Source organism: Euphorbia lathyris, chromosome 4 (genome assembly GCF_963576675.1).
Source record: "Euphorbia lathyris chromosome 4, ddEupLath1.1, whole genome shotgun sequence".
NCBI lineage: Eukaryota > Viridiplantae > Streptophyta > Magnoliopsida > Malpighiales > Euphorbiaceae > Euphorbia > Euphorbia lathyris.
The window spans coordinates 19,317,649-19,327,732 of record NC_088913.1 but is presented as its reverse complement, the minus strand read 5'-3'; the positions used below and the strand labels follow the sequence as shown (position 1 = coordinate 19,327,732).

Here is a 10,084-nt window from a genome sequence, read left to right as displayed (position 1 = left end):
GCTTAACAGATCACTTGAGATGTGGTTTTCAAAGGATGAGGGAGCATCAACTAAAACTCAATCCCCTCAAGTGTGCTTTTGGGGTGAAAGCTGGAAACTTCCTTGGGTTCCTGGTGCACCAAAGAGGCATGGGGATAGATCAGAACAAAGCCAAGGCGATCATGGAGTCCAAATCCCCTCAAACAAAAAAGGAGCTTCAGCGGTTCTTGGGGCAAGTGAATTATCTCAGGAGGTTCATCTCCAACTTGGCTGGAAAATCTAAGACATTTTCTGATTTGCTGCGGTTAAAGAAAGAAGATGAAATCAAATGGGAGGAACACCATCAGCAAGCCTTCCAGAGTATCAAAGAGTATCTATGCAAACCTCCTGTACTTATGCCGCCAAGGCCAGGTGTACCTCTGGAACTTTATCTATATGCCGCTCATGATTCCATTGGATGCTTGTTAGCACAAAACAATTCCAAAGGATATGAGCAGGCAATATATTATTTGAGTAGATTCTTGAATGCAACTGAGGTAAAATATTCACCAATTGAGAAACTCTGCCTTACATTGTATTTTGCTTGTACCAAACTGTGGCATTATATGATTGGGGCAAGGGTGTTGGTGGTATCTCAAACTGACTTGATCAAGTACATGTTGAATAAGCCGCTCATAACTATGAGGATTGGAAAGTGGTCGCTGGCTTTGGCAGAGTTTACTCTGGTGTACTATCCTCAAAAATCTGTGAAGGGCCAAACACTTGCAGATTTCCTTACAGATCACCCTTGTCTTGATGTGAAGGATGAAATAGATCAAGATCTACCAATCTTCAGTGTTGAAAAATCCCGCTAGATTTTGAAATTTGATGGATCTAGCACCGAGACATCTGTAGGAGCAGGAGTAGTCATTATATCCCCTATGGGAACCAAAACAACAATGTCTTTCAACCTGGATTTCAAATGTACGAACAATCAGGCTGAATATGAAGCTGCGGTCATTGGCCTGGAGATCTTGAGGGAGTTAGGAGCAGATGAAGTCTTGATCCAAGGGGATTCCCAACTCGTGCTGAGGCAACTATCAGGAGAATACAAATGCACTAGTCTCAGCTTGGCTCCATATTATACGGCCGCTGTTCAACTACTGTAGGAATTCAATGATTTCTCCTTTCTTCATGTTCCAAGAGAGATGAACTGGGAGGCTAATGAGATAGCTCAAATAGCCTCTGGTTTGAAAATGTCAGAAGAACTCACCCATAAGTTGATAATGGTCAAGAAGCTCAGACATCCTTCCATCATGGAGAGGGGAATTCAAGTGGAGACATTCAATACAGATGTCAGTCTAGCTAGTGACTGGAGGAGTCCCATCAAGGAGTATTTGTCGAACCCAGGAAGATGAGTACCTTATTCCCTCAAGATTAGAGCATTGAACTTCTTATTGATGGAAGGTGACTTGTACCGCAAAAATGTAGATGGACTTTTGCTGAAATGCTTAGGATTTCCAGACAGCATGGAAGTTATGAAACAAGTCCACGAAGGAGTATATGGAGCTCATCAGGCAGGCATCAAGATGAAGTGGCTCATAAGGAGACATGGGTACTTCTGGCCATCTATGCTGAAGGATTGTATGTCTTATGCAAAAGGATGCCGCCAATGTCAAAGATATGGGCAGATCCAAAGAGTTCCTGCAAATGAGATGTACGCAGTCGTCAAACCATGGCCCTTCAGAGGATGGGAAATTGATTTGATAGGAAAATTTATCCTGCATCATCAAAATGGCACAACTTCATGATCGTGGCAACAGACTACTTCACAAAATGGGTGGAAGCCTTACCAATAAAGAAAGTGGACCAAAGAGATGTTGTGAAGTTCATCAAGGAGAACATCATTCATAGGTATGGGATCCCTCAATCAATTACCACAGACCAAGGAACCATGTTCACCGGAGATGACATGAAGGACTTCATGGAAGAGTATGGAATCAAGTTGTTGCACTCTACTCCTCATTATCCACAAGCTAATGGTCAAGCTGAGGCCTCCAACAAAGTTCTCATCAACATCCTTGAAAAGATGATCGAAGATAACCCTAGGGAATGGCACGTCTTACTTTCAGAAACTTTATGGGCATACAAAACATCAAAAAGGAGTGCCACAGGCGTCAGTCCTTTCTCATTAACATATGGACATGATGTCGTGCTTCCTATGGAGGTAGTAGTGCCGTCCCTCAGAGTAGCCAGACAAAATGAAATCACTCCAGCAGAATACACAGAGGCTATGATGATGGAACTTGAAGGATCTGATGAAGCTAGAATGTAAGCACTTGATCGAATGATCGCCCAGAAAAAGAAAGTAACCAAAGAATACAATAAGAGAGTGAAGAAAAAGACCTTTGAAGAAGGAGACATGGTTTGGAAACTCATCTTACCAGTTGGGACTAAAGATGGAGCATATGGAAAATGGTCTCCAAATTAGGAAGGACCATTCAAAGCCTTCCAAGTTCTAAAAGGAAACTCTTATTGGAAAGTACCTCAAGAAATTCTATCCCACCCTTTGGGAAGTGAGGGAGCATCAGCCATAGGATATAGGCAATATGTATTTGATGTAATGCAAAGCAATTTTAGTTTGAAAATTGTAAAGCTGGCTTATAGCCGCTATTCTGTTTGCAATAAAATAATAGCAGGCCGCAAGGCCGCAATTTATTCATCATTCAATGTCTATCAAATATGTTTAACAAAGAAATCTATATAGAAGGGAATCAGATCAAACATCCTCTAAATCTATGGTCTTCAGATCTTCCCAATAAGCCCGAGAAGCAGATCGAAGTTTTTGACGTTCGGCAGCCCATGCTTTAGCTTGGTCATAGTTTGATCTCAAAGAGTTTGCCATAAGTCTCTTTTTCTCCCACCTATCTTTCTGGAGGTGGCGCAACTTTTCACCGTGGACTATCGAGCTCATCAGTTCATCTTCAACTGTCTTCAACAGTTTCTTGACTTCTTCCATCTTTGTATACCTTTGGTCGATCAATTCAATGGAAGACTCAACTTCTTGGTCAGCAATAGAGTTACTTTTACACAACTTCTGGTAAAGGAGGTGATCGGAGGCACATGAATCTAACTTATCACTTAAAAGGGCCAACTGAGGTTTTACAGCAGAGTAATCAGAATGCCATGAGTGAACTTGAGTCTTGAATCTAGTCAGGCGTTTCTTAAACTCAGCAGAAGAGGAGCGGTGAATAAGATCATCAATAGTCGAAAAGAGCATCGTCAAATGTTGAGTACAAATTGAGGATATATCAAGATCAAGTATCGATCGTATCATATTCTTAGAGGTAGAAGTATGGTCTTTATCAGGTACATCACTATGAGTGTCATCCTCAAGAAAGGAGAAGTCGATGTTCGAAGAAAGATCCTCAAGGGGAAAAGCTTTCACTCCAGCAATTCTATCTAGGAGTGCCTGACAAAAGTAAAGAAATCTATTAAAAAAATCCTAAAGTTGGAAGTTGGTTTCATTTACCTCAGATCTAGAAACAATGGGAGTGTCATTCTCTGATGGAAGTTCCACTACATGGTCTATGATGGCTAGATCAGAAGAAGATGGAGGTTGAGGGATGTTGACCATGCCTGAAGCAGGGATCTCACCTACTGATGGCGAAGTACAATCAACTTGTGCTACAGAAAGTACGTCATCATGCTCTGCCTGAGTGCCTTCATCACCTAGGTCAACGGTGTCAGCCGGAATTTCAGGGGACTTGTCCATTCTTTGCCTTTTTAAAGGAGGAGAATCATCTTCCAAGAGTCTCTCATCTGAATCTAAATCTAAATCTTAAAAGTTAACTTGAGCAAGGAAAGCAAAATCTGCTTCAGGGAAGTCGTCGAGGTCGGGGGATTCAGATTCATCAAGAGCAACATCGAGCAACATCGGCTTCAACGACATCGTTATCTTCATCTCCATTGACTTTTTCCTCATTAACCACCTTCCCTGCATGAAACATGTGTGAACAGTCTGGTTCAATCAAAGATGAGAGAAAGTAGAAAGAAGTAGATCAAGAAATTTACCTGATGATTCTACTTGTTGTGGAAGGTAAGGAAGGCGCGAAGACCACCACTTGTCAAACTCAGCAGTAACAATCGAAGAGATCTTGCCCACTTTTGTCAATTTGAAATGAAAACCATTATTGAGAAGCTGACGTACACGAGGCTCGGATGCTTTATAACGTTCGCCCAAAGGGAACAAAGGAGAAGCTGGAATGATCTGAGCAAGTCCAAATTGACGAGCACACAATGCTGGCCAATACAACTCGAAACAGGCACCCATCCCTGTGTTATTTGGCTTGAAGGTAGCACCGACATGGAGGAAACGAGTCTATAAGAATGACCTCCACATTGCCTATGTCTCATCCAAGTTGATTGTAGAAGCTTTCATTATTCGTCCAGATTCTGGTAGTCTAGAGAAACAATAGGTGAACCTCAATGGAGGCTTATCTTTCAAAGAAGAGAAAAAATCAAAGAACTTCTTGGTCTGGGTTATTTTGGTTCTACAGCTCATCAGAGACCGACCAATGGGCATAGATGTGTCTAAAGGAGAACTTCTAAGCTGAGGAAAGTAAGCAAGAAGCCACAATTGAACGATCCAGAGGTTTCCACCAAGGCGGGCGAAAGGTTCAGTAGGGACCACGTGGGCAATGTGATGATAAGTGGCACCCAACAACATGGATCCTAAAGCCAATTTTTTCCCATTTGCAAGCTCATATGCAATCTCCTTGTATTCCGTAGTTACCTTCCCAGATACAGTGCAAAAAATATATCGGCAAACAAGAGTCCACAAAAAGAGAATATGATCAACCCGTTTGTTCCTTGGAGGATGATTAGCCATATATTCGATCATCACCACTGAATCCACAGATCTTTGATTTTTGAAATATTCTGGAAGCTCATAGCGAACTAAGGAGGGTATCTCAGGACCAACCACTGGCAAACCTGTCAGAGCAAGCACATCCCTCAAGGTAATAGTCATCGGTACAACTGGAAATAGAAAAAGCATTACAGTTACGTGACCAGAAACCCAATACTGCATACAACAAATTCTTGTTTGCTGGAAGCTCTATGTGGGACATTTTAATTAACTCATTGATTCCAAGACTGCACCATTTTCTCTCATACGTTGGCTTCAATCGATTCACCCAGGTGGATCATGCTTTTGTGGCTTTTTCACTAGCCAGACGGAGCCAATTTTTGCTTTTAACATGTTTGCCAGTGAGAAGATCGGGTTTCATCAAAAGTTCTCCCTCGTGAGCTAATGGAAAAGGCACTTGAGGAGGCTTGTCACGACCAGCTGGCAAAAGAGCATACAGTTCATCATCATCAAAACTTATCTTGATGGCGTCAGGTTGGCGTGCTTTTTCGAGTTCAGCAGCACTTTGTCTAGGAGGCTTTGGCTGTGACTTCTTGACAGTTGGAGTGGTTGATTTTTTGACAAAAGGGGTTTCTGCCAAATTTAAGATTGTTTTCCATTCATCAAATATCAACCATCAAACACATTCCAAGTCCAATTTTTTAATCACAAGTTTGATAATAAGCTTACCTTTGGAAGACATCTTGGAGCCGATTTTGGTGTAAAGGGGTCGCACTTCAGTTGATTGATCTAGCCTTTACTCCTTGGCACCGGCAAACCCTTCGTCAGAACAGGGACTGGTTATGGAACTGTGATCAGAGGGCTCTAATCCCACGTACAAGCAAGCTGAATGATGGAGACTTTGTCAACAAGAGTTGGTGATGCACGTACAACTTGGTAGCACCTTGATTAAAGGAATCTGATCAAAGATTGATCCGTCCTCTAATTTTGGATACTAGCAAGCTTTCCCATCACAATAAGGATTGTACATGTACATGTAATAATATACACAGCAGTCCTAGGGACGACTTCGTCAAAGGTTCAAGAAGATGCAACGGACAAAATAATTCTTCAATCTGCAGAGCATTAAAAGAAAAGGGTACTGATTATTACGAAGAAAAGAAAAGAAAAGAAAAATTGAATGAAGATTGTTTCTCAAGATTGTTTCTTTTTGCTTGCCACTGAAGTTGAAAATCGAATGGAAGCCGATAATAAAGCAAAGTCGGAGATCTTTGGCCAATATAATTGATTGCCGATGGTCTGAGTTTCTGCAACATGGTCCACCGTCAAAAACAAAATCACAGAGTCATCTCAATTAGAAAAGGAAAGAAAGTATAGATGCACCGCCTCCTTTGCCTCCTTTTTTCCTGGAAATAAAAAGACCCAGAGACATCATGACAGAACTTGGCGGCAAAACATTCTTCACAGAGATGAATATTGTCCTCCTGGCACTGATCTTATTTCTCTTATTGACAACATAAATGAATTGAGTGAAAGTCAGGGCAGCAGAACTATATATTTCTTTTTTTTTGTGGATGTGAGAGCTCTTGACATGGCCTTAGAATTAGAAATACAGTTCTTACTGTAATTAGTCGAAACCAGGAAGGAGAAAGGAAAGCAAATATAAATAGAGTTTTTTGCTTGAAGAGATTGATTTGAATCAAAGGAGTAAATCGCGAATTCAAAGGGAAAAGGAAAAGAAAAGAAGTTGTGTATATCAGTATCTCTTCTATCAGAAATAGAAGACCCACAGGTAAGGTAAGCTGCGAAGTTAGAATTTTATTGTGTGCCACTTTATATTTTAGTTAAGTTTTTTCTATTTTTCCTTTTTATTTCTTTTTTTTATGTTATTCCAAATAGTTTTTGAGTAGAATTAGAATTCTCAAAATTGGTTTGATTGATCTGATTGTTTTGTTTTTATCTTCTTTTAAATTCAATTCTCTTCTTTTCCGCTCCATATACATATATTTTATCATTTTTTTTAATTTATTGATTTTTAGATTAGGATTAGTTCTTTTTAGAAGTCTTAATTCGATTGGCAGAGTAATACCTAACCTTTTATTTTAATTAAGTCTCTTAAATTTATTTTATTTAGCGTTTAATTCAATTACTAGACTTAATTTAATCTATAGTATAGTCCATTTCAATTAATTTTTTTTATTTTTGTAGTTTATTTTGTTTTTGTAACTTTGAATTTTTTTGAAGTCTAAAAGTTTTTTTTGTTAAGGACCAATCATAAATTTTTATCTTTCAAATCCATGTTTGTGGGGGGCAATTGTTTGCACCATAATTTAATTTTTTGGCTTTTATATATTTTTAATTTATTAATTGGCCACATCTAAGTATATTTTTCTGAAGTGGACATCAGGGGAAACTTGAAGTAAACTTAGAGGAACCAAGAGCCAATTAATATTTTAACGTGTATTTTTGAGCCAATTGAAAAGCAGGAAAAATAGAAAGCGTGAAAATCAATTTCATCGTGGAACTCAAAGTGGAGAGGTTACTCAATGTGGTGGAGAACGTGGATTAGTGGAAACAAGCAGGAAGTTATCTCCAACGTCTATTAAAGGAAGAAATCACGATGGAAAAACCCCGATCAATCAACTCAACAACAACTACCCAAAACTCTAGCAAATTATCTCTAGACTTCAAAATTTTTACAATTCTCGATTGTTTCCTTAGATTTAATTTTCAACTGCAAAGTTCATTCCAGCTTCCAGTACATTTTTATTTTATTTGTTGTTCAACCATTTTCTGTAAGGTCGGTATCGTTTTGATAATCGAATCTTAGGAATTTTACGGTCTCTTTATTCCTTACAATCGTTTTGATAATTAGAAGTTAGCAAGCGCACTCAATTTCACTTCATAGTTTGATAATACTGTAATTATCTGGCACGCCCGCAATTTCTCACGAAAGAGCCAAACACAAACTAATAAAATCATTATATTTAAAGATTAAAGTTTATAAATTAGAGGTCTATAATATATTATTAAGAGTTTGAGATTTATGAATTGGGATTTAAATTTTTTAAATTAAGTGTAAAAGCATATTTTATTTGATATATATTGGAAAAAAATGATATATTAAAAATTAAGTTTGGTGATATGATTTAGTTATAATTTTATAGTCAATTATAATATTCATGTAAAAAGTCTATTTTTTTATTCATCACAATCGCACCAACGTACTATAGTAATATTAATAATTAACTACAATTTTTTTATCAACATTGATAAATTATAAACAACTTCATTTTAATTAACAGCATGACTTCTAGCGTTTTAGATACAATTATTATCAATATCACATTCTTTTCGAAATGATAAAAGATTTAAGATATATTCTGTTCATTTATTTTTATCTATTGTTTAAGTGTATGTTTGGTTTTGCTCCATTTGTATGGGTGGATTGTTAGAGATAATATCAGTATTATCTCTACAGATAATTATTCTCACACTAAATAGAATTGTAGTCTGTACACAAGTCTATTCAGTGTGCAGAGATAAGATTCTATTATATCTGGGATTAAGTCTTAAAGTTGTATCTAAACTATACAACTAATTAGGGTTCAGAAAACCTAATTAGTATAGATTCATATGTCTGTCATATATATACTTGTGATCAATACGAACTCTAATCAAGGGAATCATTATTCGTTCAACCTATCTCTCTCACTCTCTCTCTAAGATTCGGCTTCTCTCTCTCTCCCAAACACCGAATCATCCAACATGGTATCACGAGCAGGAAACGGTTCAACTCCGCCTGGCTCTGCTTCCGCATCAATCCCTCCCAATTCCTTCAATCAATCGGCACCGTTGTCTCAAGAACAACCGATGTCGTCTATTTTCCTGTCTGATTCAGAACCGATGACGGCAAACAATCACAGTACGGCGGCAACCCCTTCTGCGATAATGTCAATCGCCGAAACAGGCGAAGTCGCCAGCTTCGTTACTCCGCCACCTGCAGCGGCAGCCGCTCGGTCGAATTCAGCAAACAGGAGCTTTGCCACGGAATACACCGTGGATACGGCGTCCGCCTCGTCTCTTCAGCCGTCGTCCGGTTGGAGATTCGACTCTCCCTTCACCACGGCGCCAATGTCGATGGTCACCTCCTCCTATCTGTTCGAACAACATGATGGAGGGCTTTTTCCTTGACCGCGGTAGCAAGAACAGATACAGCGGATCACTGTACAGCAGCAACATCCGCCACTGTTTCATCCTCCAGGTAATTTTTCGCAACCTCCTACCAGACCTGGCTTTGGACCTCCCCCATCCTATCATAGTTCTCAATTACCCTCTACCTTTTGCACACAATCTAATGATCAATTTTATGTGAATCCACCTCAAACTCGCCCCTCCAATCAGTATCAAAATCACATTGGTTCCTCCAATTACCAAGCTTATTCCACACCTAGTAGTGAGTCTGTTAATCAGCCCCGCCCTCACCCCACGCATACACAGACTCACATAAAACTAACACCACACAACTATAAAGCATGGAGGATGGCCATTGTGTCTACCCTCAAATTTCATCACTATTTTGATCACACCACAAGCAATACACCACCACCACCCAAATTCTTATCTAGGGGAGGTTTTCTGTCCAACAATGATAATGTTATTCTTAACCCAGCCTACACTGTGTGGGATGAGTTAGAAAATGCTGTGATGTCCCTGCTATTACATTCGATTACAAAGGAAGTTTAAGAAATTATCACTTTCTTTCATTATTCACATGATATTTGGGTTGCACTTGAAAACGCGTATGGCGTTATTACTGATGATAAACAGTTTCAACTAAGCATTCAGTTACATGAGTTTGAACAAAATGAGTTACCCATTGGTGAATATATGCAAAAACTCAAGGCCATTCTTGATGATCTGGCTGCATTTGGCAATCCATATCCCATACACCTTCTACCATCATTACTTTACAAGAATGTTGGGGATCCTTTCAAATCATGCATTCAGAATTTAGTGACTCAGAAGGGTATTCATATTGATTATTATCAACTGTTGAGCAAGCTGAAAACTGTTGAAGGAATGATTCATTCCACAAAGAAATCTGCCTTCACACTTCCGGTACCACAATTGAGCTCGCATGAAGCACATGTGTCCTCCGTCTCGTCTTCTACAAATGCAAAATCCAAAACAAAAAAGAGAAGAAGCGGAAAATGCTTTAACTGCGGTGATCTTGATCATTGGGCGGACAAATGC

The 10,084-nt window shown here is 39.1% G+C and overlaps 1 long non-coding RNA gene across 1 annotated transcript; it reads right to left on the bottom strand.

The window, feature by feature from the left end:
* Positions 1–2,526: 2,526 nt before the first annotated feature.
* On the bottom strand, positions 2,527–6,611 carry LOC136226830 (uncharacterized). The gene is made up of 4 exons (XR_010687874.1): positions 5,558–6,611; positions 4,033–5,461; positions 3,616–3,955; positions 2,527–3,430 (listed from the first exon to the last, which is right to left on the bottom strand). It is a non-coding gene; the product is annotated as an uncharacterized lncRNA (long non-coding RNA).
* Positions 6,612–10,084: the final 3,473 nt, after the last annotated feature.